Raw genomic sequence first — 17,997 nt, 5'->3', positions numbered from 1 at the left:
TGGAGGCTATATACAGGGGGTACCGGTACAGAGTCAATGTGGAGGCTATATACAGGGGGTACCGGTACAGAGTCAATGGGCACCGGTTAGTTGAGGTAATTGAGGTAATATGTACATGTAGGTAGAGTTACATCAGCACTTTTAATAAAAAATTAACATATAACTTTATAACTGAAAATATACAGTGAAATACTTCTCAGACTCATCCTCTGGCAGACTCATCCTCAGACTCATCCTCTGGTAGCTCAACGTAAAAGAAAAAAACACAGCTCAATCAAAACCATCTAATCTATAGCAGAGCGCTTTCAACACAACCACTCCTTTCCACACGCCCACTATTTTCCTTTCGACACACCCACTCCTTTCCACACACCCCTACTCTCCCATACAACAGTTTCCACTAGATAGCACAGCCACAAAGTCAAAATTGGCTTTATCCAATTGTATGTGTATAATGACGAGATGCTCAAGTCTCCACCCTAACAACGGGAGTCATTGTCCCAAAGGTGGGAAGGCAGGTGGCAAGCTTAGGTCCAAAATAAGCACATATTTTGGCTAGATTTTGGTGACCCTGTTTGATGGCTATGACCTCCGGCAAGCCATCAAACAGGCAAAGCGTTAATACAGGACTAAGATTGAACCCTACTACGCCGGCTCTGGCAGGATGGATGTGGCATGGCTTGCAAACTATCATGGATTACCAAGAAACCCAGCCACGAGCTGCCCAGTGACGTGAGCCTAACAGACAAGCTAAATGATCACTTCAAGGCAAGCAACACTGAACCATGCATGAGAGTACCAGATGTTCCGGACGAATCTGTGATCTTGCTCTCTGTAGCCGATGTGAGTAAGACCCCCCTCAGGCGCGTGTGCTTAGTCCCCTTCTTTACTCTCTGTTCATCCACGACTGTGTGGCCGCGCACGACTCCAACACCATCATCCAGTTTGCTGACGACACAACGGTGGTAGGACTGATCACCGATGATGATGAACCAGTCTAGAGGGAAGTGGCCACAGACCTGGCAGTATGGTTCAAGAACAACAACCTCTTCCTCAATGTCAGCAAGACAAAGGAGCTGATTGTGAACTACAGAAAACTAATGGGCAAGCACGCCCCCTTCCACATCGATGGAGCTGTACTGGAGCGGGTCAAGAGCTTCAAGTTCATGTGTGTCCACATAACTAAGGAATTAACATGGTCCATGCCCACACAGTTGTGAAGAGGGCACGGCTCTTTATCGTTATTCACTGTATATGTATTCCTTGTGTCACTATTTGTATTCTTATTTTATCTTTATCTTAAACTCTGCATTGTTGGAAAAGGACCCTTGAGTAAGCGTTTCACTGTTAGTCTACACCTGCTGTTTACGAAGCAGGTGACAAATACAATGTGATTTGAGACTGAAACCTCTCACTTTGACCCTCTTCCTCGCCCTTTTCAGAAAAACATTGAAGCAAGCATTGCGAAATCATAGACATTGTGGAATAAACAAGAATGTCACTTATGAAGTGAGTGTTGTGGAAAGGCCTTATTTTTTGTTACAGAATGTAAAACAATTCCAATCAGGCATTTAAGCGATAAGATGTCATGTTAAGATTATGTAAAGTTACTAAGGTTTTACTGCCATATTATTGCTTTGAAATCGATGTTTTGTTCGTTAGCTTATAGCTAGCTATGGCTAACTCCTGAGACGAGTCCTGGCCTTTCCCTAACGTTAGTTAGTTACTCCCTTAGCTAGCAAGCTAACCTTAGCTGGTCTCCTTCACCAGTTTCTTGTTTTGGTGTTTAGCTAGTTATTGTATCGGGGTCAGGTTTATTAGTACCTGCACGTTACTACTGCGAACACAAAAGCTTCTGTTGTGTTTCAAAACTAGTATTTGCAGCTAGCACATGCACCGCCCACATACGCTACTCTAACTACGTAAGGTTAACTACGTTATCCTAACGTTAGATGGCCTTGTTTACAGTCGAGATGTTGGAAGTGGAAATCTTAGCTAATGGTGCAAAAAGAATGACAATTTCCTACCTGCGCCGACTCAGTTGTCCCAGGACCAGCTGGAGTCCGAGTAGAGGGCCTGGGCACAGAGGTCCCACTCCACCGCCCTCGTCTCCTCCCGCAGACAACCCCCTCCCCACGGCTACAGGAATAGCTGGGTGCCCCGCTCTCTGGAAGTACTAAACTTTACTCCATACCCAGTTTAATGGATTGAAGCTGTGTTATTGTTGGTGTTGTGTTAGAAATGACGCCCTGAATGTTCAGAAAAGCGATATCACGGGATATAGCTTTTTCCTCTCAGTTTGTGTGTTGGACTCCCCTGTGTTGTAGGACAGTGGAAATGGGTACATCTACACATTGCTTCTTACTACTAGTCTCTCAGTGTTTGACAACCTTCCTTGTGTTGGAGGACTTTTGAGATGGCTTTGCGTTCCCTGAAATCCACGTGGCCCAGTTCCCTCTGGAGATGGGAAGGAAGAAGAAGTGCTCCAACGCCCTGTACAGGTGGACGGGGGGGCCAAGATCAAATACGACGCCATCGCCAGACAGGGACAGGGCAAGGACAAGGTAAGAATGTTAATAGATATCCAGTTGGTCTACCTAGATCTACAATGTAGTAGACCTGGTGTTGCAAGTGTCATGCATTACCAACTGAGCCACATAGGACCATAACGCTGGGAACCATGATTCTGGGGATGAAATTGCCTATGAATCGCTGTGCCCACATCTTTATTTTATAGAGCAGTGGTCTCCAGACTCCTTCCTGTGCTGTGACCCACCATGTTTTTGTTATTGTCATCTAGTTACCAAGTAAAAAAAGCTGTTTCTTGCCACAATCCTGTATTAAACAGAGAGCCATCATTTGAATAACTACTGTCACGGAGGACCTGTGTACAGTTCAGTTTCTATATATTCAGCTGTCTCCTCTGTTGTCACTGTGCAGGTGATTTTCAGTAAGTACTCAGACCTGCTTCCTAAGGAAGTGCTGAGCGACTATGCCCCAGAGTTGCAGAAGCCTGACGAGGAGGCTGTCAAATAGCTGACGGAGAAGACCCGCGATGCTCTGCTGAAGCAGGTCTCTCAGAAGATAGCTGCAGCTATGCCTGTGAGGGCAGCTGACAAACAGGCCCCAGCACAGTACATCATGTACGGATTTTGAATGTGATGGATGATGCCAACTGTTGTTTATGAGTTTCTCCCTTTTCAAAATGGAAGATAATATAGGGTGTTCACCCATAAAATGCTTAATTCATTCAAGGTTTCTACAAGTATGTCCATTCAATAGAACATTTTGTTAGAAAAACAATACTCCAAACCTCATGTCTCTACCATATATGGTTCCAAAAGTTACCAACGATTTACTCTGAGAATGTAGCACATTTAGAGTGAATGGAACGTCATCAAGGGCATGATCAAAAAGTGGTCAATGCTCAATAGAACTCTGGCGCTGCTCCGCAGCAGAGTGGCACTAGCGTCAACTGAAAAGCTAACTAGTGACTGCCGGTTCGTGAGTTAAAATATGGGCTTTTTCTAAATTAAATCCGCTGAATACATTACTAAATACAGGTATATATTTACACTACATGACCAAAGGTATGTGGACATGTTTCTCGTCGAACATCGCATTCCAAAATCATGGGCATTAATATGGAGTTGGTCCCCCTTTTTCTGCTATAACAGTTACCTCTCATCTGGGAAGGCTTTCCACTAGATGTTGGAACATTGCTGCAGGGACAACTCCACAAGAGCATTAGTGAGGTCGGGCACTGATGTTGGTGACTAGGCCAGGCTCACAGTTGGCGTTCCAATTCATCCCAAAGGTGTTCGATGGGGTAGAGGTCAGGGCTCTGTGCAGGCCAGTTAAGTTCTTCCACACCAATCTCGACAAACCATTTCTGTATGGATTTTTCTTTGTGCACGGGGGCATTGTTATGCTGAAACAGGAAAGGGACTTCCCCAAACTGTTGCCACAAATTTGGAAGCACAGAATGGTCTAGAATGTCATTGTATGCTGTAGCGTTAAGATTTCCCTTCACTGGAACTAAGGTGCCTAGCCTGAACCATGAAAAACAGCCCCAGACCATTATTCCTCCTCCACCAAACATTCCTGGCATCCGCCAAACCCAGATTAGTCCTTCGGACTGCCAGATGATGAAGCGTGACTCATCACTCCATAGAACGTGTTTCCACTGCTCCAGAGTCCAATGGCGACAAGCTTCACACCACTCCAGCCGATGCTAGGCATTGAGGAGGCTTGTGCACTACGGCTGCTCGGCCATGGAAACCCATTTCATTAAGCTCCTGACGCACAGTACTTGTGCTGAAGTTGCTTCCAGAGGCAGTTTGGAACTCGGTAGTGAGTGTTGCAACTGAGGACAGAGGATTTTTATGTGCTTCAGCACTCTGCAGTCCCGTTCTGTGAACTTGTGTGGCTTACGACTTCATGTCTGAGCCGTTGTTGCTCCTAGAAGTTTCCACTTCACAATAACAGTACGTACAGTTGACCGGGGAAGCTCTAGCAAGGCAGAAATTTGAGGAACTGACTTGTTGGAAAGGTGGCATACTATGACGGTGCCACGTTGAAAGTCTGAGCTCTTTAGTAAGGCTGTTCTACTGCTAATGTTTGTATATGGAGATTGCATGGCTGTGTGCTTGATTTTATACACCTACACCTTTATTTGAAGCTACTCATTCAAGGGTTTTTCTTAATTTTTACTATTTTCTACATTTTAAGCAGTTTAAGTCCAGTGAATAACCTGAAATGATACAAAGGTAAGCGATAAACTGCCAGAGGTTTAAAATAAAGTTTAGGTTACCAAAAGCTGAAAATTAATGTACATTCCAGAGTTGTGAAAAGGGGCCTTTTTCAGGGAACAAGTAATGGGTTAACAACTTACAGCTGTTCTGCAGCAATGGAAGTAAATTAAGCCTTGAAAGTTGATGCTAACAGTTCCTACGGGTGTCCCGACTTTTGTTGATTACTTACAAACCCACAGTCTATATAAAAGCCTTGTTGGAACAGACTGTGTTACTACACCCTCTTAAGCATTATTTGGACAGTATTGTACTGCAGGAAGTAGTATATTGCTATCATAATGGCGAGGGGGAAAAAGCAATTAACAAAGCAAGACAGACCATTATAACCCTTAAAAGTGTAGGTCTTTCCTTTAGAGAAATTGCCACGGTGTCAGTGAGTACAGTTTCCTACAGAATCGGAAGACAAGATTCTGAGAGTCAACAACTTGCGTGATAGGTGGCTCACAGGACAACCGCTTAAAGCACAGCTTAAGCACAGCTCAACTTAAGCAAGTCTGTTTCAACTGTGAAGAGAATACCTCGAGCTGTAGGTTTGAGAGGTTGAGTGGCAGTAAGAAAGCCATTGCTAAGATGGGAAAATAAGAAATAGGCTTGCCTGGGCCATGAAGCACTGCCAGCGGACAACTGAAGACCCCTTCGGTTCATCGTGCAGGGTTTTTGTACACCGTCAAGTAAGCTTAAGGATGGTTCCTCAGTGTGTGACAGCAACTGGGGCGGCAGGGTAGCCTAGTGGTTAGAGCGTTGGACTAGTGACCGGAAGGTTGCAAGTTCAAATCCCCGAGCTGACAAGGTGCAAATCTGTCGTTCTGCCCCTGAACAGGCAGTTAACCCACTGTTCCTAGGCCGTCATTGAAAATAAGAATTTGTTCTTAACTGATTTGCCTAGGTAAATTAAATAAAATAAAAACTGTCAAACATAGAGGAGGAAGCGTGATGGTCTCGTGCACTTTTGCTGGATCCAGAGTTGGCGACTAGCACAGAGTGAGTGGCACCCTGAACCAAAACGGCGATCACAGCATTTTGCAGGGGTTCATCATACAGCAAGATAATGACCCAAAACATACCTCCAGGCTATTTCAGAACTACTTTAGAAGAAAAGAACAAGACAGTAGGCTTCAAATCATGGAATGGCCAGCACAGTCTCCAGCCTTAAACCCCATGGAGCTGGTTTGAGATGAACTGGGCAGAAGGGTGAACGCAAAGCATCCTACAAGTGCAACACATTTGTGGGAACTTCTGCAACAGTGTCGGGAAGAACTTTCCCAACAATATTTGATTTCCATTGTAGAAAGAATGAGACAAGTGTGTTTGGCTATTATGTCTGCAAAGTGTTATGTTAAACAAAATGATTCCATGGTTTAATTTTTTTTGTCTCCAGTTGTTTATTTGTTCTATGCTTTAATTTCAGAGTACATTAACACATTAAACTGTGAATTTCAATAACAACTGGGAAAATGGTGGCGTTTGTGACCTGCAGAGTGTGTGTGTGTGTGTGTGTGTGTGTGTGTGTGTGTGTGTGTGTGTGTGTGTGTGTGTGTGTGTGTGTGTGTGTGTGTGTGTGTGTGTGTGTGTGTGTGTGTGTGTGTGTGTGTACATTGTACATTGTAGCAGTGAGTGAATGCCCTAGATAATAAGACTAGGCTATATAAATCCTGTCATCATGGGCGGTATAGAAAGCATCAGGAGCACTAGGGTATACTTAGAAAATACATCCTCCACACACTGTGCTGTAATGTATGCATGCATGCATTTATTCATACTGATTCTGATACCTGTATCATTTCCCCAGGTAAACTCCGTCCCAGCAGGGCGTGGACTTCAACTCGGGGAAACAAACGTATGGTGGAGATGCAGAAGGACCCCATGGAGCCCCACGCGTCAAGTAAGTACATTCCCACCAGCGTCACTGACTAAACTTTAAAACATATGTGCTTTCACTATCTTGCTATAGACAGGTTAGCAGGTCACAGAAACAATGCACACGTGTTATGTGATTCTGGGGGGCTAGATATTTATTTTATTTTTCCTTTATTTAACTAGGCAGGTCAGTTAAGAACAAATTCTTATTTTCAATGACAGCCTAGGAACAGTGGGTTAACTGCCTATTCAGGGGTAGAACAACAGATTTTTACCTTGTCAGCTCAGGGGTTTGAACTTGCAACGCTCTAACCACTAGGCTACCCTGCCGCCCCTAGATAGCTAGCAACAATGACAAGAAGCTGCCATGTGGGGAATCGTGGGTGGCTCATTTCAGCTAGTTTTTTCTTGTACTTGATACCATGTCTTGTTTTGACGGAATATTCACTGGCTAGCTAACAAGCAACTGTGACAATGTATTTGAGAGACGATACGTGGTCCTTGTGCAAAATATAGCTTACATGTTGTCAACTGTCAAAGTCTGTTTTGTCCTATAGCTGTGCACTCGTCTGTTTTGTCCTATAGCTGTGCACTCGTCTGTTTTGTCCTATAGCTGTGCACTCGTCTGTTTTGTTGCTAAACAGCCAACCTGCCTATGTGCTAGGATAACTTGAGTCATGCACATCTGCTAAATAAAGCTAGAAGCACACTGGCTTATTTTGTCATCTAGGATGTGGTGTGTCAAGGTTCCTTATTCCAGGATCAATAAGAAGATTCCTGGTGGACCTCCCTCCCCTCCTGCATCTGTCATGCACTCGTCAAGCAGAAAGGTACCGTTGGGGTTCAGACAGACTTAACTGATCTCGAGATTTTAAGTTGCCAATAGTGTTTTTATTACTTTTAATAATGTGTAAAAGGATCAGCTCAACTCAACACCTTTTTTCGTGTCCAAATGAAATGTACTCTCTTCTCTAGCTGTGTTGATGTGTTGAGCAAAGATGTGATGCGTTTTCTCTCTCTGTCCTACCAGATGACAGTCAAGGAAGATTCCTCCCTGCATCTCAAACTGGAAGAACGCAAAGATATACCAACTCTGCTCTCTCCTTCTGGAGACACTGACTCAATGGGAGGTTGTGTTTGTTTGAGGTCAGGATTGCTGACATTGTAAGTACACTCCTGTGTTCTATGACTAGTGGTTTTTGTGATTGCCTAAAGCAAAGTTGTGTAATGCACTATATTTCTATTATAAGGCATTATACAACTGGTTGGTTTAATCCTGAATGCTGATTGGTTAAAAGCGCATTCCAGTCTGTGTCTATTCCACAAGTTACCACCGGCTAAATCCTATGACGTTAAAATGCCTATTTACTCTGTTCCATCTGACTGAGCAATCCACTGTCTCATCAGCCCAGCCAGGCACTTCATTAACTTGATCTCCACTATTAAAAGCATATAGACAGTTTCGGGGGATGAGATAGACAGGCAGCGTTTCTCAGCCAATCGAAATTATGAATCAGCTGGCATCATTTTATGGATATGTATAAAAAAATATTAAAAAAGTGAAACGAAGTGCAGCTTGTTTGATGTCTTTCCAGCTTCAGTTTGAAGTGATTGTGTTAGCTGTGTTGTTGACTAGCTCCTCTGAACAACAGTGTCCTGACAAGTGAGCACATTTTCTATGCCAGGCGAAATCACACCTCATTAGACCATTGTTATGGATGTATCCAAATAAATGTCACTAGAAAACAGCTTATGCAAATGCGGCGACTTTGCTGTTATTCTGGCTGCACTTTTTGACGTGACTAAGTTAGCTGTAGTTGACTAGCTAGCAAGCAAGGGATAAGAAAGTTGCCAGCCAGTATGGCAATGGAACATTTGGAATGAACGACTGGGTCGCATCTCTAGCAACCGAACCGATCGAACGAACAACCAGCCGGCATTGGTAGCAACCCTAGATTTGTGTCGGGACTATATCTTGTGGAAGGATGAAATGGTATGAAAAATTGAAATATGTCTGTCATTATTTGAATATGTTGGTAACCTGTTGTTTAAAAGTGACAATGCCCTCGAAGCCGGTGTTTGGAGGATATCTTGGCACGGATCGCCGACCCGAGATAAAGCCTAACCAGACCTGTAACTGTATATCCTCCAAACACCGGCTTCGAGGGCATTACCACTTAATTATGTGTGAGTGTGTGTTTCATAGAAAGTGTTCCCAAAGTTGAGTCCTATATTCTGGGTTTGTCTTCTCGAGTTACACCACCCCCCCTGGACAAGCATCTGGCAGCGGACGGTAGAGGACTGCAGACCGTTCACATCAATGACAACTTTGCCAAACTAGCCGAGGCGCTCTACATTGCTGACAGAAAGGTACACTGTTTGTGGTTGAGAACCGATGTTTGTCCTGTGATTAGCGATTCCTTCTCTGAGTCTCTCTGAAATATATATACATACATACATACATACATAAATACATACATACATACATACATACATACATACATACATACATACATACATACATACATACATACATACATACATACATACATACATACATACATACATACATACATACATACAGTGGGGAGAACAAGTATTTGATACACTGCCGATTTTGCAAGTTTTCCTACTTACAAAGCATGTAGAGGTCTGTAATTTTTATCATAGGTACACTTCAACTGGGAGAGACGGAATCTAAAATTAAAATAAAAACATTTTAAGTAATTAATTTGCATTTTATTGCATGACATAAGTATTTGATACATCAGAAAAGCAGAACTTAATATTTGGTACAGAAACCTTTGTTTGCAATTACAGAGATCATACGTTTCCTGTAGTTCTTGACCAGGTTTGCACACACTGCAGCAGGGATTTTGGCCCACTCCTCCATACACACCTTCTCCAGGTCCTTCAGGTTTAGGGGCTGTCGCTGGGCAATACAGACTTTCAGCTCCCTCCAAAGATGTATTGGGTTAAGGTCTGGAGACTGGCTAGGCCACTCCAGGACCTTGAGATGCTTCTTACGGAGCCACTCCTTAGTTGCCCTGGCTGTGTGTTCCGGGTCGTTGTCATGCTGGAAGACCCAGCCACGACCCATCTTCAATGCTCTTATTGAGGGAAGGAGGTTGTTGGCCAAGATCTAGCGATACGTGGCCCCATCCATCCTCCCCTCAATACGGTGCAGTCGTCCTGTCCCCTTTGCAGAAAAGCATCCCCAAAGAATGATGTTTCCACCTCCATGCTTCACGGTTGGGATGGTGTTCTTGAGGTTGTACTCATCCTTCTTCTTCCTCCAAACACGGCGAGTGGAGTTTAGACCAAAAAGCTACATTTTTGTCTCATCAGACCACATGACCTTCTCCCATTCCTCCTCTGGATCATCCAGATGGTCATTGGCAAACTTCAGACGGGCCTGGACATGCGCTGGCTTGAGCAGGGGGACCTTGCATGCGCTGCAGGATTTTAATCCATGACGGCGTAGTGTGTTCCCTATGGTTTTCTTTGAGACTGTGGTCCCAGCTCTCTTCAGGTCATTGACCAGGTCCTGCCGGGTAGTTCTGGGCTGATCCCTCACCTTCCTCATGATCATTGATGCCCCACGAGGTGAGATCTTGCATGGAGCCCCAGACCGAGGGTGATTGACCGTCATCTTGAACTTCTTCCATTTTCTAATAATTGCGCTAACAGTTGTTGCCTTCTCACCAAGATGCTTGCCTATTGTCCTGAAGCCCATCCCAGCCTTGTGCAGGTCTACAATTGTATCCCTGATGTCCTTACACAGCTCTCTGGTCTCGGCCATTGTGGAGAGGTTGGAGTCTGTTTGATTGAGTGTGTGGACAGGTGTCTTTTTTACAGGTAACGAGTTCAAACCGGTGCAGTTAATACAGGTAATGAGTGGAGAACAGGAGGGCTTCTTAAAGAAAAACTAACAGGTCGGTGATCAAATACTTATGTCATGCAATACAATGCAAATTAATTACTTAAAAAATCATACAATGTGATTTTCTGGATTTTCTTTTAGATTCCGTCTCTCACAGTTGTAGTGTACCTATGATAAAAATTACAGACCTTTGTGTCAATTTCAAAGCCGACTACTTTTCTGTATGATATTGGCTCTAGCCTTTAGAGTGATTCTCTCATCATAAAATTAAGATTCTGTGTTTTCTTTCTCTTCGTTGTGCTGTGTCTAAGCCTATATGCCTCCAAGCCACATTTATGATTGTAGCCTAAAGTTTAAAATGTGATGTTGATTTAAATGAATGTAAACTAACTCTGTGTCTACTGCATCCAGGCCAGAGAGGCTGTGGAGATGAGATCCCAGGTGGAGAAGAAGATGGCCCAGAAAGAGAAGTAGAAGAAGGAGGAAAAACTCAACAGAGCTGGCTCAGATGGCGCGAGTACGCAGGGCAGGGATCAAAGGTCACAGAGGGGACAGAGGTCAGTCCACAACCTCTTCTTGCTTGAACCTAACCACAGATCTAGGATCAGGTCACCTGTTTGTGATGTCATGTTTTCCTGTACAAGGACTGTCAATGTAAAGTGTTGTAAAGTCGTGTGGATGGTCTGTGACAAATCAATCAATATATTTGAAATTAAATATACTGACGAGGTTTAACCAAATGCAGCATTGAGGAACACAAACCCCTAGACCTTTCTCAGAATCTTGTCCAAGTAGCTCTGTGCACGCAGAGAGCAGACTCTGTCAGTCCTGATTATGTGTGAGTGAGCTGCCTGGTAACACCCTTGCTCCTTCTCCCTCGCACGCTTTCTCCCTCCATACCTCCCCTCTTTCTGTCGTCACTCTGTAACTCTCTCTCCATCCTCTCACCCTTATTCTCCTCTCTATCCTCTTTCTTCTACGCCACCTCTCCCTCCCGCTCTCTCTCCTGTGGCAGGTGGCGAGGACGGTGAGGCCAGAGAGCGTGACGAGATCCGCCATGACAGGAGGAAAGAGAGACAGCACGACAGGAACATCTCCCGAGCCTCCCCCGATAAGAGGTACATACATCCACACACACACCCTGCTGAATCATTCATGGTTCATTCGGAACGCTGAAGGAACGCAGCTGGCCACAGCAGCCCCCAGCCCAGACCCCCTGACCGTCCTGTCTGCTACAGCTGCAGTGCTTCAGAGAGCGAGAGGGAGATAGGGAGACAGGCCGAGAGGGAGACAGGCAAAGAAAATGAGAGAGCAAATTGGTGAGAGGCAGACATAGAGATTAGGCTACTCTGCTCCAGTTGTCTGTCTCTGCAGTGGAGCTGTCAGATGATGTCAGGGGGAAGGGGGGAGAGCAGTAGGAAGAAAGGATAGGGAGACGGCCACTGATTACAACGACAGGCCTGACTGCTGGTTGTAAATGGCCTCATTATGAAGAGCCGGTTAGCCCAGAGCGTCTACTTAACCTTGCAGTCGCTTCTGCTGGATGTGATTATCTGCAGATATGTTGGGATTGTGATAATGTTAGCAGACAGTGATGTGCTATGTTTGGTGCAGCAAGCAACTCATTTCACACACAAGCTACAGAGGTGGTACTAAACACCAAGCTCTCCCGTATCCATATGTTGTCTCTCTCTCTCGCCTTCTTCCTTAACTAACCGTCTGGCGGTCTGGGTCAGCCCAACCCTAGAGCCTCCAGTGAGGCTCAGTACGACCAGAGACTATTCAACCAGACCAAGGTGACACACACACACACCTGCTGTGCTGTCAGAGGTTCTCCTATAGTGGTGTTTCTACTAGAGTAGAGCTCTGACAAGGACATGTATGGAGTTGACCTGGACAAGCTCATGCAGAGCAACAGGTACCACCTCCGTCTGTTAAATGACCCTGCTGACTATAGCTTATACCAGGGCTCTCCAACCCTGTTCCTGGAGAGCTACCCACCTGTAGGTTCTAACTAACCTGCTTATGCCTATCAACAGGTTCATTATTAGAATTGAGTGTGCTAGATCAGGGTTTGGAGTGAACCTACAGGACAGGTTGTTCTCCAGGAACAGGGTTGGCGAGACCTGGCTTATACTATATCCATATGCAGTATATTACTGTATGTTGATGACCTGATCACTCGCGTGCAGAGCATCAGGTATCGTAGGCCGTCTGTTTCCCTGGCGCTGCTTCCTCTCTGGGGAGAGATATATTGAGCGATGCAGTCGACTGCTGAGAAATGCAATGTTTAAGCCTAATTTAAATAATGAAATAATACACAGAGAAAGTTCAATGGACAGCATTCCAAACAGTACACATCAATGCATACAGGTAATTACCAAAATAAAGGAAACCCTAATGTGGTGTCTTAACCCCCTAGTGTCAATGTCCCCGTGGAAATCTAATTACATTAAGTTAGAATATCTATCTAGATATCACATTTCTGCATGGGATGCGTCTCAAACCTCTGCGTCTGCCGATGTCTCCCTTCCGCATCTGCGTGAAAGGCGGCAGAGCTAGAGCAGTGTTTGTCAAACCTGAGACATCCCGGGAAATCGGTCTTCTCACAAAATTCTCTGTAGCGTCCCCAACAGTTTGGCCAACAAACTATTATGACCCCTGTCATGACGTTGGCCTCTTTGGGTATAGCAACCCCATCCCCCTCTCCCTGCCTCCCCCTTGCCTCCTTCAACTAGGCTGCTGTGGTCAGAGGTCGTAAATTCATGAAAGACCCTGTCACATGGCCACATAGTAGAGAGAGAGTACATTTTCATAGAGGACAAAGGAAATCCTTCCACCTCACAGAACTTGAGGTCTGAACAACGTTTACGTTCCTGAGAAGGTATAAAAGATCGGTGAAGAATCCAGCTACGAACTGGTCCGTTTGTCACAACTTGGGAAAGCTCATGGGAGTCGGTGTGGCCACATTACCATAACACTGTTTATATAATAGCCTCAGATATGAGGTTTACATCTAATTGTTGTATAAGATGAATGAGTATGATACTGTTTGTATAATTGTGTAATATGATTCCCGTTTGATTTGAACTAAATCAGAGGACCGCCCCCGAGCCAAGTTAGGGTCAGACATCCTGGGACAGCCCTCTTCGGCCCATCCGAATAAAACCGCCACTCGGGTTTTCGATCAGCAGACCGAGCTTACCTCAATTACCAGATGGCTAAAGGTTGCAGACCATATTTTTCTCCATTAGGAGGGCAAAGGTTGTAGACCATTGCTGAATCTTTTAACTATACCACGTGGTAAAACTCTTAGACTATCGTTAACGAAAGAATAAGAACAAGTCTTTGATAATAATTACTAGTCTGCAGCTAGGAATTCGGTATCATTGAACGCGAAGAACGACAACCGCTGAAACAACCATTCTATAACGAATGTCACTCTGAACAATCCCCTCTAACCACAACTGAGGGAGAGAGACGGACAATTCTACAAAATAAATGAATGTTTCACCAGCGATCAAGACTACACACTGAGCGTAAATATATATATTGATTGCAATTATTCCCGAATGAGTGAGCGTTCATGTGCAAAGGATTAGCATTTCAATTGTTATAATTATCACTCTGTAGTGACTTCTTAGTTGACCCCCACTTCCCCTTTTGTCTAACAAGCCGCCATGCCGGTTTAGCCCACTAGGGCACATTCTCCTATCATTTCATGAAACCACATTTACCTTTGTTTGTTTGTTTATGCATTTCTGTGAATTACTTAGTTAGTAATAAATAAATGATTTAATAAGACAATTGATGTATGGATGACTCGTAGTGAAGACTGGGTTCGTGCAGATAACCAACAATTTACGACGTTTGGAATGAGACTAACGTGAGGTAAAGTAAATAATTCATTAATTCGAAGACTAATTGATCAGATAGAATATCTGAAAAGTTATTTTAGGAAATTATAACTTTGTAATCTGAATATTTTTCCTTGGTGCCCCGACTTCCTAGTAATTACAGTTACATGATTAATCAGTCTAATCACATAATAACTAATTACAGAGAATCTTTGATAAAAACTATCAGTCTTCAGTTAATGATAGTAAAGACACGACACCCCTCTATGGAGAGACGAGACTCTCACAAACACGATGCTGTTGGTTTTACTCTAGGACGCCAACAAGCCTCAAGACTATTCTGAAGGTAGCCGGGTACCAGTTGAAAAACGGAGTTTATAGTGCCTATAATAAAGCGTCAAACCCCCTATGCTCCTTTTTGAGACCTCTCTTTCAAAGTCACCGAGATCTCCTCTTCTAAACATGGTATCTAAAATAATGGGGAACAGACTTTTTATTCATGGCGTATAGAGATGGATAAAGGACTCAACTTGGATCTAACCCATTTTAGCATGGACATTTCCATTGAGGGCTTCCACCATTTTTTAAGTAGTCATTGGTGGGGATTCCTATGGTTTGGGAACCAACAGCCAATGATCAGCACATTGTCTTCTTCCAATTGGGTCCTATGGTGTGTAAATGGCATAAACATCGCCATCTAGTGGCCACAATAAATGAATGACGCAATATTTGGTTCAGGATTCAGGCACTGCAGGCTGTGGATCACCAATATAAGCTTTGTACTTTTTTCACAAAATAAGAAAATGTACTACTTTAAAATTGAGGGCCTCAATGGCGCTGCCCATGCTGTCACAGATGCCATAGTGGTACGGACACAATGATGAGGCCTCTTTCCATCTCTATGACATTGATGGGAGGATAATTGCACCTGCTTGCAATATACTTTGTATCCCTTATTACTAAAGTGTGTCTGTCCTTTATCAAATCACATTTTACCTTACAGTGAAATGCTTACTTACAAGCCCTTAACCAACAATGCAGTTTTTAAAAAGTCCTGAACAAACTAAAGGATGATATAAAATGACAATGAGGATATATACAAGTGGTACTGGATTAATGTGCAGGGGTATGGGTTAATTGAGGTAATATACATCAGTTGAGGCTGCTGAGGGGAGGCTGGCTCATAATATTGTCTGGAATGGAGTACATGGAATGGCATGTGTTTGATGGATTTGATACCACTCCACCTATTACCATGAGCCCATCCTCCCCAATTAAGGTGCCACCAACCTCCTGTGATGTACATATAGGTAGGGGTAGAGTGACTATGCATAAATAATAAACAGAGAGGTGTGTGTGTGGTTAGAGTCCAGTGAATGTACATCCAGCCTCTGCAAGAGAGTGGGGGAAAAAATGATAATAAATGCAAATAAAATTAGGGGTTCGATGCAAATCGTCCAGGTAGCCATTTGATGAACTGTTCAGCAGTCCTATGGCTTGGGGGGTAGAAGCTAGTTTAATTATCTAGTTAGCTATATATTTACATATACCTGTATAAATAAACCATTAAAGAAAATATTCCCTGAATTATACTTTCTATGGGTCATAACTACAAGGATCCAAAACACTTTTTTGCAGCAGCAGCATTTTGTCTACTGTTTCAGAAACAAAACATATCCTGACTCTTTCCTTCCCTTTCCCAGGTTTGTTCCTGACCGTGAGTTCTCTGGTACGGATCACGGTCCTCGTAGTGACGGCCCGTCCAGATTGAGGAGGATCCCTTCGGTCTGGACAAGTTTTTGGAGGAGGTTAAGCAACACGGGGGCTCCAAGAGACCCTCCACCAGCAGAGGCTCCAAGAGACCCTCCACCAGCAGAGGCTCCAAGAGACCCTCCAGAAGCAGAGGCTCCAAGAGACTCCCCACCAGCAGAGGCTCCAAGAGACCCTCCACCAGCAGAGGCTCCAAGAGACCCTCCAGAAGCAGAGGCTCCAAGAGACCCTCCACCAGCAGAGGCGCCAAGAGACCCTCCACCAGCAGAGGCTCCAAGAGACTCCCCACCAGCAGAGGCTCCAAGGACTAGGGCCATGACAAGAAATGCAGGAAGGAGTGATTGGAACAAGACTGAGACCCTCGGTCTGATGGGAAGGGAGGGTAGCGTTCAGTATGCATAAAAAGTTCAGAAGTCACTGAATGTGTTTTTTCACTTGAACGTAGGCGTCGCCTGAATGTATCCGATGAGAATGGACCTTTTTATTTTACGTTTGAAGCTGTTTTCTCCTTTCTGTACCTACTGAATGTAACCCTGGGTTTTTGGGAGGACGAGAGGGAAAGTTGGAGAGGGAGGAAAAGTTGTGGATGAGGGAGGGAGAGTTGGGACCCTGACCTCTGTTTGTGTGTGTTGTATGGCTGAACACCCCCCCCCCAGGAACTGATAATGACTTTTTCCTTTACAGCATCCCTTTATCTCTACGTACAGCACCATCCTGCCTGTAACGTGAGCTTTAAGTAAAGCCCCCTAGTATTTCTAAGAAATATTATTATTACCCCGGAGAAGTCTGTGCTAGTAAAAATGTTATAAACCTTTGTGATCAGATTTTACAGTGCTATGGTGTCATACAAAATGCACTAACAGAATGCAATCGTCAAGGTTATTCAACACCAACCAGAAGAGAACCGACTGCAACTGGGAGGGACTACCTGACTCATCCAATAAGTGTCTTTTCTGTTTCTAAACATGTTCTATTGCATACCGTAATGAACATGACCCAGATGCATTCTCCTCAGTCAATGAATGCAGACCCTCTGTTAGGTCTATTCTTGTTGTAATCGTTTTATTTAGCGTGCCACAGTTTCCCCTGATTTTTATTTTCATCACATCTTGAATAATGCCTCACATTTACATGAGATGAAAGACCCGAAGTGGCGGAGGACCCATCAATTCCCAAGCGTTACCAACGGAAATATGAGGCGCATCCCAAATGGCACCCTATTACCTACATCGGGGTATCTCAAAGTCGGTCCTGCACCACTGTGTTGTTACAACAAAACATGCACCCCTTGGGTTCCACAGGACTGAGTTTGGGAAACCCTGCCCTACATGGTGCACTACTTTTGTCCCAGTATAAGGCTCTAGTCCAGTAAAAAGTTGTGCACTGAATAGGGTGCCATTTGGGCCGCAATCCAAACTGTATGGGAGATTAGAGTTGATTAGAACAAAACTGGTTCCATTAATTATAAATCTTAATGATTTATGGAGCTACATCCAGGCCTCAAAGAAATAATCAACACGACATGATACAGTCCAGCAGACTGGGGATTTCTCAGTATCACGCTGTGTCAGCCGGCCCTCATGCTTGAATGGGGGGGGTAGCTTAGCAGAGGGTTTATTCTATAGAAGTATTTAGTTCAATTGTAATTAAGTTGTGGATTTCTACATTTAGCTCAGGCTTTTGTATACTCTGTCAGAGGTAGGTCATTATCAGTCCAATAGCGCAAACTTAAATACTGTCATCTGTTGTAGAGACAAATTCTGTAGGGTTGTCAAGTGCAGAATATGATGAAACACCAAAATCAAAAGCTGCGACT

At 44.1% G+C, this 17,997-nt stretch overlaps 1 pseudogene; it reads left to right on the top strand.

Annotated features, from left to right (window-relative positions):
• The first annotated feature begins 675 nt into the window (after positions 1–675).
• Positions 676–16,492, top strand: LOC115107492 (SNW domain-containing protein 1-like; annotated as a pseudogene).
• The last annotated feature ends 1,505 nt before the right edge of the window (positions 16,493–17,997 follow it).

This window comes from Oncorhynchus nerka, linkage group LG24, assembly GCF_034236695.1.
Source record: "Oncorhynchus nerka isolate Pitt River linkage group LG24, Oner_Uvic_2.0, whole genome shotgun sequence".
Taxonomy (NCBI): Eukaryota; Metazoa; Chordata; class Actinopteri; order Salmoniformes; family Salmonidae; genus Oncorhynchus; species Oncorhynchus nerka.
The sequence above is the reverse complement of the archived record's forward strand: the minus strand, read 5'-3'. Positions and strand labels throughout refer to the sequence as shown.